General features: G+C 41.9%; 2 long non-coding RNA genes across 2 annotated transcripts in view; one reads left to right on the forward strand and one right to left on the reverse strand.

The window, feature by feature from the left end:
* Window positions 1-612: 612 nt before the first annotated feature.
* LOC310742603 lies at window positions 613-19337 on the forward strand. The gene is made up of 3 exons (XR_014538601.1): window positions 613-777; window positions 17177-17284; window positions 19252-19337. It is a non-coding gene; the product is annotated as an uncharacterized lncRNA (long non-coding RNA).
* Window positions 15353-20373, reverse strand: part of LOC310742607 — a 32536-nt gene continuing 27515 nt past the window's right edge. Inside the window, exon 3 of the long non-coding RNA XR_014538605.1 lies at window positions 15353-15507. This is a non-coding gene — a long non-coding RNA (uncharacterized lncRNA). The remainder of the gene's footprint in view (window positions 15508-20373) is intronic.

Here is a 20373-nt window from a genome sequence, read left to right on the forward strand (position 1 = left end):
GCTCTTTAGAAATGTCTGGCTTCAAGAAGTAGCAGCCCAGGACAAGGAAGCAGGCTGGAATGGGCTCCCCCCCCCCAGGGAGTGCAGGCCATATTAGTTCATACAGTCACTAGAAGCTTTTCACTACATAAATGCTTCATGTGGACTCCTAATGAGCAAGCTTTATACTGAACCAGCATTACAAAGATGCACATCCTCAGGTGTTTTCTGCCTGCCTACCTTTTGAAAAACTGATGCAAGAATATTCACTTGGGAAGGTGTTCTACAATAGCGCTTTGTTTGAAAATTGTAGAGAGGCAAGTCGTAAGGCCATCTGAGATAGTTTTCTAAAAATGGCTCTACAAATTAAACAAGTTCATTACATGTTAAGAAACTTGGTCCAGAACCTTAGCTGGTGTATATCAGGTTTGTTCTGTTGACATCAGTATTAAGGATGCAAATTTCCAACAGCTGAGATGCTGGTCTTCTGCTTTTCTTTTTTCCAGGAGGACTCATCACAATAACTCCCAAGAGCGCTTAAAATTGCTAAGGCAGCTGTGTGTTTACCTTAGGAAACAAAAAGGAAATCATTGATATTCATGTAATAACATTCTCGTAGAAATGTAACAGGATAGTGTGAAAGTGTTTACACGGAGGGAGAAAGGCTTAGCTTCTCTTGACATGTTGTGTTGTGTTTTTCCTGTTACAGCAGCAGAACATAATAAAGAGTTGGATGCATATAATGGACATGCAGTCTGGGGCCTTTAAACAGAAAGTTTGCCTAAACCTAGTCAAAGTGTGAGTTCATTTTCTTTTCTCTTTTTCTAAACGCATTTAAAGGAATGCCAAGGGTGTGGGTTTTTTTCCCTATGAGGATAGGTGTTTCTTTTGGGGAGTGGGGGTACTTTTGCTGCTGCATTGTCCTCAGACTAAGCTGAGCAAATATTTGTCCAAAATATCTGTATCATAGAGTTGGTTGGGTCACTAAAATGGTATGACAAAGGCTTTAAAAGTCTTTATAAAGTATCTCAAGATACTTCCATCTTGACTGCTGGTCCAAGGGCTATGACCTGAAGACACATGATGCATGAGCTTTGCTGAGGAAAAGCATTTCTGGGTCTTTAGCATGTGCACCATCAGAAGTGGCTAGCTGAGTGGGGCGAGCTTCCCAGCAGGTGGGTCACTGTTGCTTATCAGGAGGGAGAAGAGCAAGGTGGCAGAGTGGTTGGTGCAGTGCAAATGCACTGGTGAAGTCAATCTGGAGCGCCTGCTAGAGTGTTTGCATTGCACCAACCTCCCTGTCCCCTCTCCCTCTCTGCTTGTCAAATGATAGCACTCAGCCACTTCCAAAGATTCTGGTACACGTGGCAGTATAGCGTAGGTCTGCAAACATAATTCTGGATCAAGGACTGGGCTATAAGGCTGATTCACATCTTGTTGACATTCATCATTTGATATATTATCCCTCAGTGACTCTCAGCTGGTTGTTTCTGTGGTGTTTGCTGAAGAGTATTGGGCTTGAGGTGATACAAGTTGAGCAAGAAGTGCAGCATCTAGCCTCAGTGTGACGACACTAAAGGAGTGTCTGACCTTTGAGCTACCTCTTCAGAATGTGATGAGGGCGAGGGCACAGCCCCATGTGGTTGTAGATGGGCTTGCTCCTAGGTGAGAGTTTGGAGCAGCCAGCGGTGAGGGAGTTTTGAGTTAATATGGCCTCCAAGAGGCAGGTGAAATGGCAGGGAGGTGTGGGTGGGTGGTAATTGCATGAATACAGCTTGCAAATATTATTTGTGGGTATCTGATGATTGCATTGTTTTATATTGTTTTGATTTATTTATTGTACTTATATTGTTTCTTTTCTGTTAATATGCTGTTCATGGCTTTGGGAGCCTGTGAGTTCTATGGTGTGGAGTGGAGGTATAAATATAATAAACAAATTAAAATAGGTTATTCAGCTTGTTTTTAACTCTAGATGTCTTTTTATGTAGAAACTCAAGATCAGAGTGGCTAACCAGTGGTCCTCCAGATGACTCCAGCTTCCATTAGCCCCAACCAGCATGGTCAATGGTCAGGGATGATATGAGGAAACACTCATAGGGCTGTACTGCTAATGAGATTATATATATATATATATATATATATATATATATATATATATATATTTCACATTAGCGAACATAAGTTACTGTATGTAATAATTTCAGTAGCTCTTTTTTGAGTAGGACATTGAAAACCTTAAATACTAAGAATATAATAAACTAAAAAGGATAAAAAGTAAGAAGCCATTACAGTCTTACCTCGGTTTTCGAACAGAATGCGTTCCGGAAGTCCTTTCGACTTCCGAAACATTCAGAAACCAAGGCATTGCTTCCGATTGCGCAGGCGTGCTGGAAACATTAGTGGAAACCTCATCGGATTTCCAGCTTCGCCCAAAAAATGTTCAAAAACTGCAAGCAATTTCTGCAAGCAATTTCCCCAAATGTAAAACAATTCTGATGTTATTTTCACTAATATCATATGCATTTTTGTGCTCCTTTTCTGATAACGCATGCATTTTGTATACATTATATGGTTGGAGAACTGCACCAGAAAATTCAGAGAAGGGCGAATTTCAAAATAAATGGTGTTTTCATTAATATATCATTTTGGGAGGTGTGAAACAGGCAGATTCACATAAAAATGTGGACCAAACAAAATTTCACCCTCATCCATAGGTGAACCTAGGAAAAATGTATTCGTTGTAACATTCACAAAGGGGTATCTAGGAGCTTTTCACCATATATTAATAGCACCTCAAGCATCTACTAATTAAATAGTATAGATGAATAAAGCAGACAGGTCCCTGCCCGCAGGCTCACAGTCAAATAAAACATGGAAAAAAAGGTTTAGGGAGCATGTAGCTACACATCATAGTGCGTTGGATTTGCAAGGGGCAAGCATTCAAGGATGAAATTTGAATGGAGGGTTGCTCTGCACCACAAACAGCTGTGATGAATCCACACAATGACAATAGGCTTCCAGCGGTAATAAGAGGCCCTCCAACATGGCTGCAAATCCACAGACATAACTTAATTCCTTGTTCTTTTCTGGGCGGCAGAAAAGTGGTGGTTCTAGGCCGGATGAGGTGATGAGTTTTTAAGGAACAATAAAGGCAAATGACTCAGAAAATATAATTACCCTGGTTTTGGAAATTGCATTGGAGGGAACAGGGGTCATTTTTTTTTGCCTTTGTTTCTGTGGTTTCCTCTACTGGAAAATATTAAATAGCCATATGACAGTGCAATACCGTGAACGCCTGCTCAGAAGTAAATCCCACTGTGTTCAAAGGGTCTTACTTATTCCCACGGTGGTGGGAAGGTAAACGGCGTTTCCGTGCGCTCTGGCTTCCGTCATGGTGTTCCGTTGTGCCAGAAGCAGTTTAGTCATGCTGTCTGTGGACAAACGCCAGCTCCCTCGGCCTGAAAGCGAGATGAGCACCACAACCCCATAGTCGCCTTTGATTGGACTTAACCGTCCAGGGGTCCTTTACCTTACCTTACTCCCAGATAAGTGTATTTAGGGTTGCAACCATAGTTTCCTAAGCCACACCTTTTAATTGGGTTTTGTTTTGTTTTGCCATGAAGCCACACATCTCTGCATTGTTCCTCAAACTGAAGAGTCCAGGAATATCTTCCTTCATCTCTTTGGGTGGTAAATTCTTGCAACCCTAAGAAAACACAAAGGACTCCACAGAGGGCCTTGATTTCAACAGGCCGCATAGAGGGAGTCTAACTCTGCTCCATGCCCACAAATGTGAACAAGGTATAATAACCACTGTGGTTGTCAAGGATTACCTTTGGTATTGTGGTTAGCACATATCAGCACTCAGCTTGGCGAGCACTCTAGTAGGTGACTTGATCTACAGCGTGAGACCCCATGGCTTTCTGAGGTTCTTAATTGAACCCAGCCTTGTGGCTGGACACTTTTCATCAAATGTGTCGGCCACCTGTGCATGCAGCAGGAGAAATCCAAGACACTCTGAGATTCATCTCACCCAAACCAGAATTGTTTGTCAGACACCATGCCTGTCTGGGGAGAAAATGAAATTGATGGCACACAGCTAGATTCCACAGTATTCTTTCAACAGAACATCACAGGGAAACAATACCACAAGCATCCATAATGTATAAAACATGAAAAGGAGCAGAAGGAATAAACATGTCTCAAAATGCACTTAATCAAGCCATCCTCTTACTAAAACCAGTAATTATTCTGGATTATGAGAGAGAGAGAAAGCTTGCAGTATTTGGAGTATACGAAATTGTTAAAGTCATGAGAGCTTAAAGAGAAGTTGAGGGACAAGAGGACATCCTCTCCTTTATTTATCCCATTGTTAACCTACCCTTGCTTGAAGGAGCTCAGGGTGGCTTATGTGGAGCTTATTTTGTTTTCAGCAACCTTGTGAGATAGCGTAGGCTAAGAGATAAGTATTTTCCCCATGGTCACCCAGTGGGCTTCATGGCTCAGTGTGGATATGAACCCAAGTCTCCCCAGCAAAAATCTAACACTCCACCCATTATACCACACCGGTTCACTTTGGAATAGCTAATTGAAGGAGATGTGCCCACCTTCATAGTTGTCTGGCCAAACTCTATCAGACTTCTCCATAAGTAATTCTTCCTAGGCAATTACTCACACAGTAAAGCCTATGATATCTGAAATTATACAGCAAAATAAGCAAAATTATACCAGTTCTACTTAATCCCTATGGGTAAGATTCATTTAAGAACTGATAATAAGGATTGTGTGCATTCGCCATATGGAACTTTAAAATAATAACTCAAAAGGCTGGAGTTTTCAAAAAAAAATTAAAAAAAATTAGGGCCAACAGGATTTTCTAGGTCTCTACTTGACATCTCTCTTCTGCCCAATGTTCAGTTTCTTTCCAGAGACTTTTTTGGACTATACACATTTTGCAGAGTCATAGAATTGATGAGTTGGATGGGACCAACTCCTGCAATGCAGGGATCTTTTTGCCCAACATGGGGCTCAAACCCACAATCTTAAGATGAAGAGTCTTGTGTGCTACCAACTGAGCTATTCAAAAACGTAAAATGTATATGCACATTCAGAGATTGCTGGGGGTCCCCTCTTGACCACACACAATTCAAAGTGTTGGTGTTGACCTTTAAAGCCCTAAACGGCCTCAGCCCAGTATACCTGAAGGAGCGTCTCCACCCCCATTGTTCTACCCGGACACTGAGGTCCAGCACCGAGGGCCTTCTGGTGGTTCCCTCACTGCGAGAAGCTAAGCTACAGGGAACCAGGCAGAGGGCCTTCTCAGCAGTGGAGTACGCCCTGTGGAATGCCCTCCCACCAGATGTCAAAGAGAAAAACAACTACCTGACATTTAGAAGACATCTGAAGGCAGCCCTGTTCAGGGAAGTTTTTAATGTGTGACATTTTAATGTATTTTAAATCTTTGTTTGAAGCCGCCCAGAGTGGCTGGGGAAACCCAGCCAGATGGGCAGGGTACAAATAATAAATTACTATTACAGAAACAAACACTTCCATATATGCTGCCCAGTATGGGGGCCAGCACATCTTCCTAGAACTCAAGACAAGTATGGTTGTCAACACAGAAAGAATTTCGGTCTACCTGCCTGTGGAGTTTGTGGGCTAGAGGAACTTTATGGAAATACGTCAGGTGCTTAAGCTATCTAGGTGCTGCAAATGTATATTTTAAAGTATTGTATTTCCCCCCTTGATTTCCTTGGTTTTATCTTTTTGTAAACCACCCTGGGGGTTTTTAAATTATTTTTTACAATCACATGGTATATAAATTTAATGAAATAATTAAACAAAATAAATGCATGGATGTATGAACCGCAAACACAAAAGCAGCCTATATCATTCTACAGATAAAGCTGGAAACATCCCAAAGCCGCTAGCTAATGCAACCTTGTAAAATTCCTTCCTGGATTATAACTATGCAAATCAACTTAGTCCTGAGTATACAAGCAAGACTGACCTCCAACCAACACCAGGGCATGATGGTTTTGTTGTTGTTGTTGTTGTTGTTTTGGTCTGTTGTGAACTAGGGCTGGGCAGCATCTGGTTTTCAACATTGTGATACATAACCAGCTAAACATTGTAATATGCTGGTATAGCACGATGTCTGAAATAAGGATGGAGCTGTGTAGAGGCATTGGCTGATTTCACGGTTTTCCCCACATCATGGGTTTTTTTTTGCATAGCACACAAAAAATACATCATGATTTGTGATATATTGCAAGTCAAAAATGATAGAACTGCTATCACGAAACGGTTTTAGACGATATATCAATATATCTCCCAGCCCTATTGTGAACCATCCTGGGATACAGGGCAGTATGTATACAAATTTAATTAATTAATAATACTGAGGTCCGCAGGGCCTGGATCTCCAGTATCAAGGTGAAACATACTGGTTTCTGAAAATGCCCTGGGTCTTTTCTGGAGAAGGTCAACATGAAGAGAACCACAAACATATTGTTGCATTCTGCTTCATTTTGGACTCTGGTGGCATCTCAGTTCTTAGGCTGAAGTTCTGTTGTCCATTATTCAGTCCACTGAAATAACAATGTATAATTAGACACAGGGCTGTGGCCTTGGTAAGTATTTAGAAAACTTTCTAGCTATGCATGTAACATCTACTCCTTATGGTTCAGGAATATTATCGAAACTATTTGCCTAAACATTAATGCAAGAAGTATTTCCTATTCATTAGTCTTCTGTTTAAAATATGCCAATCACCCTACAAAGGACCAGGAACAATAGTGTTGGACAAAACACAAGTAACAAGGAGCAAATGGTTTGAAGTAAACATTTCGCACATGCAAAAACATTCCGAAACTCAGCTTCACTGGCTATTTGGCTAATAAACATGAATGATGAACACATTCGAAGAAACAGATGATGGTTTCCATAAATATATGAAGTGGAAAATTCATAATGAAGCTTAAGAATGATTGATTGCTTGGCTAATTATATTTTCTGCTATGCTATTTATTTTATCCCTCTGTGTAAATTCACAGAAAGAGCACAAACATATAAATAATATAACATATGCCGGTGTGTGTGTGTGTGTCCAGCACTGTGGTCTGCAGACCACCCGTGGTCCATAAATGGTGTGTTTGTGAAGAACACTTTCAATCTGAATTTTATGGAATTCAAATTGCACTACAATAAAATATAACAGAAGCAATAACAGAAGCAATAAAAAAGATCAACTGAAAATCATATAGCATCTAGCACAGGGCATTAAAAAATAAAATCTTTAAATGGTCCACTAAGACCCAAAACAACTTTCAAGTCATTTTTTGGGGGGTGGGGGAGGCGAAGTTTGGGAACAACAGGCATATGCAATCTTATCCCTATGTATAAATTCACAGGAGCAACAGAAACATCTATTGATTAACAGTGCTGGGTGTCTAATGTAGCCAACAGCTTATTCCAAACTGTGGTCACAAATGGTCGCAAATAGACTAATTTAAATGGTCATCATTTAACCATTTATCATTTATTGTCCATTCTGGGTTTCCCAACCACTGTTAACAGTGTCCTTTTTCTTGGCAGATCAAGATGAACAGGTGACAGCAAAAGTTGCAAGGTTTTTAGCTGGGGCAAATAGAAGTATATCCATTATTTGACTATTGAGCCAAACCCCCAAAATGTATTTTATATAATTAACTTTTTACCTTTATCCTCCTGTATACTGCATTTTGTTTTATTGCTATGGCTGGTGGCTGACGCAATTAAAGATTCATTCATTCATTCATTCATTCATGGCTAGGTAGGAGAGAATGGATTTTTAGTTAAAAGTGATCATTTTAATTAACTGGGGATGGTTAGACTCCATAGATAATTCATTAGGCTGAATGATCTGAAGCTTCATAACAGATGGTTTGGTTTCATGTTCCGAGTGATACTGAAAGATTTTTCCAATGTCCCAAAGCTATAGCCCATGTGAAACATAATTTTTTAATGTAAATAATTCTCCAGCAACAAAGAGGGAGAATCACTGCAAGGATTGTGTGTAACGAGCTTGATCTCTTACTGACAGCAAGGGCATTTCATGTCTGAAATGCTGCAGAAAGCAAACAGAGCAAGGCTGAGCAGACTCACCCTCCACGTCAGAGAGAGAGTACCTGGATAGATTCATGGGGTCTGTTGCGGTGGAAACGCAGAGTATCACTGACCACATAACTGCGGCATGCAGTCCTAAGACCGCACGCAGCCAACTGTAAATGAAACTGAAGGAAACATATTGCACTCCTTTCAACCATTTAAACATCCCTTTTTCTTGCCAAGTTGTGAGTAAGATGGGCATTGTCCTTGCTCAGGGGACGGGGTCTGCTGTCGCTCTCTGCAGCTCACTCATGTCAGCAATCAAGAAATACAATAAGGGATCCCTGTACATTAGCACTTAATTTAAGGTTAACAACTCCAATTTCTGTGAGGTCATCCCAGCCTCTCTCTTTTTGTTTTGCTTAGCCTGACAAAGACAGACTGAGTCCAAAGAAAATGATCAGTAACCAGTGTAGGCTCTGGTCCCATCTGCACTATACATTAAAGCAGTATCATACTACTTTGTGCACTCATGGCTTCCACTAAAGGATCTTGGGAACTGTAGTTTGTGAAGGGTGCTGAAAGTTGTTAGGAGACCCCCGTCCCCATTAGGTAAAGGTAAAGGGACCCCTGACTGTTAGGTCCAGTCGTAGACAACTCTGGGGTTGCGGTGCTCATCTCGCTTTACTGGCCGAGGGAGCCGGCTTTTGACCGCAGACAGCTTCCAGGTCATGTGGCCAGCATGACTAAGCCACTTCTGGTGAGCCAGAGCAGCACACGGAAACTCCGTTTACCTTCCCACCTCAGTGGTACCTATTCATCTACTTCACTTCGACATGCTTTCGAACTGCTAGGTTGGCAGGAGCAGGGGCCAAGCAACAGGAGCTCACCCCGTCGTAGGGATTCAAACCGCCGACCTTCTGATCAGCAAGCCCTAGGCTCTGTGGTTTAGACCACAGCACCACCCGCATTTGTGAAGGGTGCTGAGACTTGTTAGGAGATCCCCGTCCCCATTACAGAGCTACAATTGCCAGAGTTCTCCGGGAAGAGGGACTGGTCGTTAAATAATTCTGGGAATTTTAGCTCTGGGAAAGCAATAAGGTTCTCATATCAACTCTCAGCACACTTAACAAACTGCAGTCCCTTTCTTAGCCCTGAGAGACACATTTCCTTCTGTGTAACCTTTTGGGTGGACACATGCTAGAGGTGGGCAAGGCCAGAGGCAAACAACATATATGAATTTTTACCTTTGCACAGTAGCCTGGTCACTACAGACTTGCACACTCTTCTTTATCCTTTATTCAAGCAAGCAAGATGTTTTACGACAGTTCAAGGGCTTCTGGCAAGCCGGAGATCACCGGATGAAACAAAGTTTTTAATTGAAGCTCTTTTTAACTGCAGCAGTAATTTGAAAACTATTTTAGAAAAAAAGTGGATTTGTTTGGTGCCGTGGGCTCCTTCAAGAGGAACAATGGGATATAAATTTAATTAATAAACAGATAAATGAAATAGTTTCAGACAGGGAGTTGTATGTTTTGAAGTATTTCTCAAGAAGATGAATGAGTACATAGGAGCAGTCCAATTTCTAGCAGCAGCAAATGAGAAAACATATTCTGTGTTTCTGTATTCTTATTTGAATGAAGAAAAGTTCCACATTCCATGAGTTATGTGAAATCAGAAAAGGCTTAAATAGAGTAAGTTAAGTTCTGTCCAGAAATATATACCAATAGCGAAGCTGGGAATATTTGCATAAGCACACAGATCTGCTACGTTTCAGTGTTGGTCACCTGGGGGTGGCAGGCTGCCAAGAAATGTCTTTGAAATCCCCTGTGTGGATAGAGGTGAACTTTCTCCAGTGCTGCCGAACCTTTCAACCCCTGAGGTTAAGCATATGATTGCAGCTGCAGCCAAGGAAGGTCTGCTGAAGGGGATTGCATATGTGCCACAGGAGATTTTCATTTCATTTCAAAGTGCTTTGTCAAACTCTTAATATCTGTGTCCATCAAAAGGTGTGGGATGGGGGGAAAGGACCATTTAAATCATAGCATTCTAGGTCTGAAAAAGGACCTGAGGATAATCTGGCCTAAACTCCTGTACTGAAGAAGAGTGAACCCACGTTAACTTGATTTATAGTATGCCACAAATAGGGAGGACAGAGGGAGGTACACTAAGCCAGATGTGCACATTCAGTGCTCAGGTCCCAAGCATGCAAACAAGACACAATCATCATTCCCTTTCCACCCACCCGAAGAAGGAATGGTTCACTGGGAAGCTCTGTAGCAATATGGTATATTGGGTCCTCCCTTAAAGAGGGCATGTATTGCGGTGAGACCTGGAGAACTGACACCCTGTGTTGTGGGTGGGTACAATTGGTCATCCACAACACTCGGTTGGTAGGTTCCTCGAAGCTGGGTACAATCTGGCCAATGGGACGCAGTCTAAACGGTTCGAGGGACCTATTTATGCCCATGCACGTGACCCAGAGCTTCCTCTTTCGGCACGTGCATTTGGCACGTGCATCCGCCCACTTCTCTCTACTTTTAGGGCTTTGCACTTGACCTTGCTATGCCGTCATGTGTCATCTGTCATTGGGGCAGGGGCACAGCAGGAATTTTCCCCACTTGGCTGATTGGCTGTTGCCATTTGGGTTTCGCCTTGTAAGGTTGCGGATAGGCTCTGGTTCAGGTGATAGGGATGGGAGAACGCTCTCGCCATCCCTATGTGTAGGGTATTCCGTTAAAGGAATCCAGGGACTCGATGGTTTGGTCAACCCCTGTGAGAGGGTTGTGCCCGTGCCTGAGTCCAGGGGGACATTTGGGTGGCGGAGTTAGCCCGTGCCCGGCTTTCCACTTATCCAGGTGTTTACCCTAGGCTTACCTATGCTGGTCAGCGCTACATGGATGGCAGGGAGCTAGTCGAACCAGAGCCTATGCAACCAGTCACTTTCTGTAATCAATAAAGTTGTGGCCTAAAGGTAAAGGTAAAGGTACCCCTGCCCTTACGGGCCAGTCGTGTCCGACTCTAGGGTTGTGCGCCCATCTCACTTAAGAGGCCGGGGGCCAGCGCTGTCCGGAGACACTTCCAGGTCACGTGGCCAGCATGACGAAGCTGCTCTGGCGAGCCAGCACCAGCGCAGCACACGGAAATGCCGCTTACCTTCCCACTATAAAGCGGTACCTATTTATCTACTTGCACTTAGGGGTGCTTTCGAACTGCTAGGTGGGCAGGAGCTGGGACCGAAAGACGGGAGCTCACCCCGCCGCGGGGATTCGAATCACCGACCATACGATCGGCAGGTCCTAGGCACTGAGGTTTTACCCACAGCACCACCCGCATCCCTCTAAAGTTGTGGCCTAAATTCTGCCAAAAACCAAAACTAAAATTTGAGTCATGTGTGAATTTATTTAAGGGGGAGGTTTCTGGGTCTGAACACGCAGTGCACATACTTAACATGAAAAGGATCCAAGACAGGTACAAACCCCAGCATCTCCAGACAGGACTGGGAAAGACTCTCTGCTTAAATCTCTGGGAAGCCACTGTCAGTAAGCATAGAGAAGACTAAGCTAAAAGGACCAAAGATATAAGGCAGACCTCAAGGGCCACCTCTCTCCATATGAACCTACCTGGACCCTGAGATCAGCTTCTGAGGCCCTTCTTCATGTGCCTCCTCCACGAGAGGTCCGGAGGGTGGCAACATGAGAACAGGCCTTCTCTGCAGTGACTTCCTGTCTGGAATGTTCTCCCCAGGGAGTTTCACCTGGCACCTTCATGATACACCTATAGGCACCAGGCAAATACATTCCTCTTCAATCAGGCCTTGGACAGATTGACATCCAATGCCCTTTTAAAATGTGTTGGGGAGGGAGGAATTATTGGGTTGTTCTTGGTGTGCTTTATTGAAACAAGATCAAAATAGTTCTCAATATCTGCAGGAATGCACATTCTTTCAACTCAGGTTGGTTTTTACAGGGCTAAGATTTCAATCAGTGCTTTCAACATACTTGGATATGACCAAGTATGACCAAGTGTCATCAAATTCCAGTGGCTTGCCTGTATTGTATCAGTGGCATTGTCCAACTTAATGGTGTTGCATGCTATGTGTTTGAGTGTGCACTGAATAGTGGACAGAGATGGCAATTTTTCTCACATCCTTCTACATTGCATATGCACAGGCCTTTAACTGATATTTCTTGCTTGTTATCAGAGGAACATGCATAGTCTAGCTTTATTTATTTTTTTAAATGGCCAAAGTTTTTATTTAGGTAGTTGCTAGTTGTTTAGATAGTTCACTGGTCTAACATATGCTTAGTCAACAAACAAACTGCCAGTGTTAGGCAGAGTCACTGCTTTGTATCGGTCTATAGAATGTGACTTGACTGGAGTGGATTAAGCCTAAGATGTTTGGTCCTTTAGTCATATGGGTCATATGACCCATACCTGTTTTCTTGAAAGAAAACATAACATCCTGTTTCATGAGAGAAACTTCTCAAGCAACTTATAATGAAGTCAAGCCTATCCTTTTCTCATTTGTTGGAAAGTTCTCAGTGGCAAGAGTTCTCTATTTGGCTGAGCAAGGAATTGGACAACTTCCAGAAAGTATTGAAACGTCAACTACAGTTATCAAAGGCTGTAATTATACTTTCATCAAATGCTCTGGCTTGTCCAAAGGTAGTCAGAATACATTAAAGGAGGCAAATTTAATTGACTCTAATAAGTCCTGGCATGAGGCTTAATAATATTGTATAGAACTCATTGTCTTTGATTTACTTCATTGAGTTGTAGGCCTAATCAGTCACCACATTTTTGTGGAAAACTAAATAGAGGAATATGGAAGAATTATGTATCTTGGGTCTTATGGAATTTCAGAATCATGTTCTTCTAACCAGGTTCTTAGAATCTAACGACATGTCTCAGAGAAACTTGTATAACCAACCATTGATAGCTGGATTCATCCTCCACTTCCTCCTCCTTGAAAAGCCCCTTCAAGAAGGGCCTATTTTAATCACAAATCCATTTTCCCCTTCTTTCTTCCCTCCCCAAAATGATAAACATGGCAGATATTTGGTAGATGTGCAAAATCCAAACTACATTCTCATCTGTTCACGAGTGAGGTGCAGATAAGGTAATTCAGTATCGGAATCTGAAAATAAAAAGTTCTTTGAGCATCCTAGATAGGAATATTGTAAAACACTGTAATATTTTGTGGCACTGGGGAGGCGCTTTTGTTGATTTTCCCCACACATTTCACTTGTCTAATTTTCACTTAGTCACACAACTAACTTTAGCTGGTCTCAGCAGTCTAGGATGAAATTCCCCCCAAACCTCACAGATGATTTTCCCCCATTAATAATCCTGTGCATAAGCCATCAATTTAGATTGTATCCTGCAGCCCATGAGTCAAATCTGGAATTAACACATCAGACATTTTACATCAAATCTATTCAATAACTGAAGCTGCACACCCACTGCATGGCATCCTGATCACAGGGTTCAAATTTTTCATATGTTGATGCAAACAGGGTCTAAAAAAAACATTTCATGAAAAATGATCTATACTTCCTAAGAAAATGTAAATGTTGAACCTTTGGCCCAGGTGCGATCCTATCGTGGCCACTGGGTATTTGGGCTTAGTCATTAGTAAAAGCAGGACCCTTTTGTAATCCAAAATGGGATGTAGATGGAGTCCTTGATGATTATTGCAGAAAGAGTGATTTTATCCAGAGCGGAAGCAATGCTGTGCGAGCCACTTCCAGTTCTTTAATCTGATGTCATGTTGGGTACTGCACGGCTGCCAAAGAAAGGCAAAGAAAGGCAAGATACCATATTATCCAGCTTCAATAAAGACATTAAGTGGCAATTTAAATCCTCCCAGCAGAGATGATTTGTGATTTTGCAGAAATGTATACGGAAAGGAAATGGAATAGCTTAACAGCAGCTGTTTGAACTGCTCTGTCTTCTTCATTTGGAAAAACAAAAGCAGCAAAAAATGAAACTCTTGCTGCTTCCGATATTTCTTTTCTTTACCGCATTTTTAGGTGAAATCTTAGGCATGCCGCAATCTTTATTTTTCACAATACTGCACTACAATCCCACCTGGCAAATAATCCCATGCAGCTATGAATTAGAGCTGGAACAAATGTGTTGGACAATATGCAGAAGAGACTGTTGGACATTGCCCCGTGAAACATCCTCCATCCTGCAGTGTCTGGGATGTGACAGTCTGGAACATGGCGCAGAGTTTTCACAGCAGAGGCCTTCCTCTGAGGGACATAGGATGCTGCCGTACAGTGAGTCAGATTGTTGGTACATCTTCTGCAGGTTTATGGTGCTGGGTGATCCATGAGCTATCACATATGCATCCAACAGGCACAGAGGCTAGTGGGGGATACAGGCAACTCACCGTCTCCCAATATCACATTATCCAATACTAGGCAAAAGAGTTTGCCAGTGCTGTTTTCCTTCCAAGGCAATTGAGTGAGAACTTTTTAACAGTGCAGGGATATGCATGTTTGCTTGAATGTATCTCTAGTAAATGTATGTTTAGAACTGTGGCTGGGAACTCATAAACCAGCAAGTGAATTCTAGGTATGAAGCCCATTTTAGATTTAATTTTACTTGCTGAAGCTCTAGACACCAGGTTCCCCTTACAATGTGTTTGGATTTTCCGAAAATTCACTTAGGTTAAGATATTTCAGCTTAATGTAATATGCAGCAAAGTCTTTAGAATGCTGGCAATTTAGTGTGAATATGCTGGATCATGTCATTCCTATTTCTGTAACCTTATTAGTGCACATTACCTGTCACTCATTAACTCACCCCTCTGCTTATTATGACCCTTTCTTTCAGGTACCTTCTTCTCTAGGGCTTCTGCCATTTAGATCCTCTACTGCTGGCATCACCTCTTAGCCAGTTTTCCAGTCCTTAGCCTTTCCCACACAGCTCGCACTTCCATAGGGTCCATGTGAAGGAGACAAACAGAAAGTCTCCCTTTCTACCGGAAGCTGAATTGTCAACATTTCATTGTTGACTGCTTTGTTCTTTGAGCACTTGTACTGCTTATGAACATTCTGTGGCCTCACAGCAGCTCAGCCAATTGATGCCAGAGGCTTCACTGCTATGAGTCTACAGGGGTTTCACACCAAATGCATTGTAATGGCATGGAAAATCAAGCATACCATTTAAAATGTCAGAAGGAAACAGGTTTCGACATCAAGCTTGCGGAGGCTGATTAGACACAGCAAGAGAGCTTTGGAATGGGAAAGATTTTAAAACATTGTGAAAACTACCTTGATGGTTCTCTTTTAAGTTTGATGAAGTCCTGCAGCATAACATGGAAATATTTATGTACTGAGGAATTAGGCAATGCCCTCTTTTTCCTTTCTCCCCTTGTCCTTTTGAATTCCTAATTGTTTTTGAACTCCTGACACAGTTAATTAGACACTAAAAAACACAAAAAGAATTCTTACTGGCATTTGGCAATCTGTAAATTGTGTGTACATGGGTCATGTTTTGTTAACAATCTACAAAGCCCCCTGTTCTCAATTTTCTCCATTCTTTCATGCAATAATAGGTTTGGTTAAGCCTCCAGATACATGGTAAATTGGATAAAGTTTGAAGCTTTGACTCCTAATGGCTTTTCTTGTAAAGAAAAGAAAAGAAAAGAAAAGAAAAGAAAAGAAAAGAAAAGAAAAGAAAAGAAGGAAGGAAGGAAGAAAAAAGAAAGGCCAGTTTATATATAATTAGTTCTTTTGTTCTTTTAGATGGTGCAGATTCAAGATGAACTGAATGAGGTAGAATGTTTGGGGTGACAATGAGGTTGTCTGGACCATCCTTATATGTCGTCACATCTGTACCAGATGCACCATGCACTTTACTGTCATGGCTTCCCCCAATGCACCCTGGGAACTGTGCTTCCTTAAGAGTTGTTAGCAGATCCCTATTCCCCTCACAGAACCACAATTCCCAAGAGTTCCTTAGAAAGTTGGATTGATTGTTAAGCCAATGAGAACATTTTTATTTTTAAAAAAACCAACCCATTAAAAACAGCAATAATATTAAAAACAGCCACATACCCTAACAACTAAAATAAATTCAGGGTTGCTGAAAACAATATATTTCAGACATCAAATCCCTGGGTGAACAGGAATGTTTTAAAAGCCTTCCTCTTGAGTCCCATAGAGGAAGAGTAGGATGGCCAGACTTCACTGAGTATGAAATAGAGATGGTGTCACAGGGTGCCGGCCAACATGGTGGGCCTGCCAGTACCTCCTGTGGTGTCTCTTCTGGTCTTGTCTGCACTGGCTGAGCATCTCCTACATTGAATATTTCCTCAGACAGGTCCACCTTTCAGTGGATTCCAGGATTGGACACCCATCCTTACTTGCCACGCCTCCTACAGCAGCTATTTTATGAATGTTACCCATAGCTAGGTTTGGATGAGTCTTCCAATGTTTGTTTCTCTCAATTGGGTGGGGGGGGGCAATATTCAGTTCAGTTTTCCATATTTCCACATTAGTTTGGTTTTGTTTTTTTTAAAAAAAGAAGTCCTCGTGAAAATTCATCAGCATTTTAGTTCAAATTTCTTCTAATATATCCATGTTTGTGTGCAATTTTCCCCAAAGTATACATTTTTGCATAGCAACTTTCCCTGATACAACCCATTTTTGAATGTTCTTTTCATTTTTTCCCAAGCAAATGCATTTTTGCACATGCTCATTGACCTGCATTGCAAAATCTGGAGATCTGTGAATTTTGAAGTATGGATGTGTTCCGGTTTATGTGTTGTTTTAGGAACTGTGAATTGCATAATTTTACCTTTAAATGTGAGCTCAGTCAAATTCTTCCCACATCCCTATGCACAGCACTGTCTCAAAATTCCAAATGTGCCCACTGGATCATAAAGGTTGGTAACCCCTGGTTCAGAGGATGCTCTCTGTTCGTAAGCAATAGATAGACACAGGACGGTTCAATTACCAGGATCCCATTATTTGTTACCAACTTGTGCCCAACTCAAAAAACTTTCACCAACTGCAAATAATGAAAACATATATATATGTTTGTGATCTGTCAGATCCATAATTATTGCTGCTCTCTCCTACCTTTCACTTAGGATAAAGCAAAGGCCCCCTTGCTGATTGCCATGAGAAGAGTTCACATTCTTCAGCGAATGGTTTGCCCATGAGTAATGCCATTGACTTCAAAGCAAGAATGTTTGTGGGTAAGAGTGTGTGGGACCTTTGCTCGTCAAGCTGTGCCTGCCTGTTCAAACTTCTTAAGCATCACTAGAAAAACAATGGTGTGTTGTGTTTAGAGGGATCATGTGATTTTCTCTTCACTTGGATATTAAATGAAGAAGACAGGCACCTTAAAAAAATAAAATAGCCTTATAGGAAGACTGGGAATGTCCACATCAACTGAAGTAATTTAAAACTCTAATCTGCTCCATCCAAGTGGATGTCTTCCAGCACTCCACTGGTTCCCAATTTTTGTCAATGTGCTGCTACAATTGTGGTGCCAGAACAAGCCATATCCCTACCGGTGATACATAGCCAAAGGCTATGCCTTCCCCAGAACTCTTCCATGCTGTTTATAATGTTTCTTCTCAACATGTTTTTCCTTGTTGCCTGTTGAGCATTGCACACTGAGCTCTGGTTACAGTGCTTAGATACATGGGTGCAATTTCTGCGTGCATTTCTGCATGCGTGCAAAATTTAGGATTCCACTAGATTTGATAAGGAACTAACTGAGACCACCTAGCTCTTATTCCTCCAGCAAATCCTCCCCTTCCATTCATGAAGCCTGTGTAGCTCTGCACCCTCAGAAAGAATGACTGAACCCAAAGAAATCTAGCCAAGACACAATTCACACAATGTAGTGATTGTCATAATTAGGTAACTGTGTGAATGCCTTTCAAAAGGAAACAGCTGCCATGGGAGGCCCCCTATCCAGATTGGTACCCTGTTGGTAGGTAAGAGGGCTTTAGCCCTTTATGCAGCTTACAACTTGGCTGAACTACATCCCTTTGAACTCTTTGGATGCAGCAATTATTTTGTTTTGTGTAGGGTTGGCTAGAAGTTCTTAAGCCAAGAGGCAAGCCAACTCTGCCGTATTTAGGAATGGTCCAAGAACTCTGAAGGGAAGCAAAACAGATACCTTCCCAATCACTTCCCCCCAAAACTGGCCTAAAATTTGTTGAAATATCTGTGCTTAATTATTATTTTTTAAATAAATGGCTGCCTATACCTTTAGAAGGTTTACATCAGATCTTCTGAAATGCTGCCCAGAATAGATAATAGGCTCAACAAAGACGCTTGCAAGAGCATGAAAGAGCATTTATATACATGGGCTTTTCTCAGTAATGTTTCAATTTCTTCTCCAGCAGACACCAGCAATAATCAACTGCCATGTGCTCATTGTAGAACAATGATGGTGATAATTACAACTAGTTCTGTGTTCATTCACTGCAGACCAAGATTGATTAAGTATTTTGGGTTGGATCTAAAGATGTACTTTTCACACACAAAAATGTGTCTTCCGTCTGCAGAAGGGCTATTTTACACTTAGCACTGTAGCACTGCATAAGAAAAACATTTTTTCTACACATACTCACACAACCCTCTCTATCCTACGCCAAGCAAGCAAGAGGCATTATCAGAGTACAAAGAGAAATCCCAACCAGGCAAAAACACTCAGGGCATGGAGCAAGGCCATTGAGAGGTATGGTTTGAGGAAAGTTTCAAGGGCCATACAAAAAGGCCAAGAGGGCCACCACCATTTTGTTGTTATGGATTTGCAGTGATCAGTTCCTGGTGCCAGGTCTTTCCATAATCTCTACATTCAGTGAAGGGTCAGAATTTGAGCAAAATCATAAATTCCTGAGTTTAGGAAGGGCTGACTTCCTCACGGTGATGGTGAGACATTGAAGAAACAATGGTGCCGATGGCCAGCCATTAGCCCCTCGGTGGAAGTCATCAACCAGGCAGAAGTTTCTGTCAGGCACAGAGGGACATTATCAGGGTAACAGGGAGGCATGGTGTCATCTCAGGGAAAGAAAGTGTCCTTTTACAACAGATTTTGGGAGCAGGGATTTCTGGTGCAGGAAGCAGGCAGAATTCTATGCATGTTGGCTGGGTGAGGTTGCACCAAGAGACTGGAGGTCATGACTGGTTGTTGTTTTTGACCAAGATTGCTGAAGCTATGAGAGGAACCATGAGAGAGACACTTGGGGTGTGATGTTCTGCACCATCTCCATGAAAGGCTTCATGGAAGGTATAAAATAAACCATATTTCTTAAAGACACCAGTCTCCACTGTGCCTTGATTTTCCATTGGAAACACAACTCTGGTTAGGTGCCAAGACCCCAGGAATCTCTTGCTGCTACTTCTCAGCTGAGATTGAGGTGGCCTGTAACGATATGAATGAATGTGTAAACCCTAGTGAAAGATATTGTGCAAGCATTTGCAGAATAGTGCCCATGGCTAGTTTCCTTCTACTCATCATTCTTTGAATCCAACCCTCCAAATCTGCCCCCACAGATTTATGCTTATCCACTGAAATAGAGAGTAGTGTTCTATAGAAGAGAAAACTATGAACTGTAGAAATAAGCATTGGTTTACTTCCACAGTGAGGTTAGCAGTTCTCTCATGCCGTCCAAAAGGAAAAATAGAAGACCTAAAATCTAGTGAAGCATTAAGGGGGAGGACACTGATTTTTTGAATTCATGTAATATCGTGAGCCGAAACTGATTGTAGATTTCAGAATTTGGAGAGTAATGCTACATGGTTAATATTAAAAGAGAACCTCTGATGTGTCCACATAATTTTAATTCCACCTTTTAAAAGTACCATAGTGTCAGTCCCACTGCAGGGCTTTTAAAAAACATTATGTATCCTAGAGCCTTCCTTTCACGTATTAAAAGCCGGAACCTGGAATGCGTCCAAGTTAGATCAAAGCTATGAAATATTCCCAATAGATGGGGCTAGAGAGTACCAGGAAATATTCTAAACATACCATAGTGTGTTCTGAAACAACACAGGTATTCTGGCATGGAGACCTGACACCCAACACTAATTATGACTACTAATTAGTAGATTTTTTAAAAATGTGCAGCCAGATTTCTGTAGATAAGCTGGATAACCTTCTGTTTGAGGGATCCTGCAAAGTAGATTTTGGGTTGCATAGAGGGAGGGGGGAAAGAAGTCCAGCTATATCAGAGGAACAGTGCTGTCACAGCACTGAACACAGCCCATAGTTGAGTTGGAAAATAGGGTAGCTAGTTGAAGAGAAGAGAAGTTATGGAGGCAGAGA

The sequence above is a fragment of the Podarcis filfolensis genome (assembly GCF_964270895.1).
Source record: "Podarcis filfolensis genome assembly, chromosome: 9".
NCBI lineage: Eukaryota > Metazoa > Chordata > Lepidosauria > Squamata > Lacertidae > Podarcis > Podarcis filfolensis.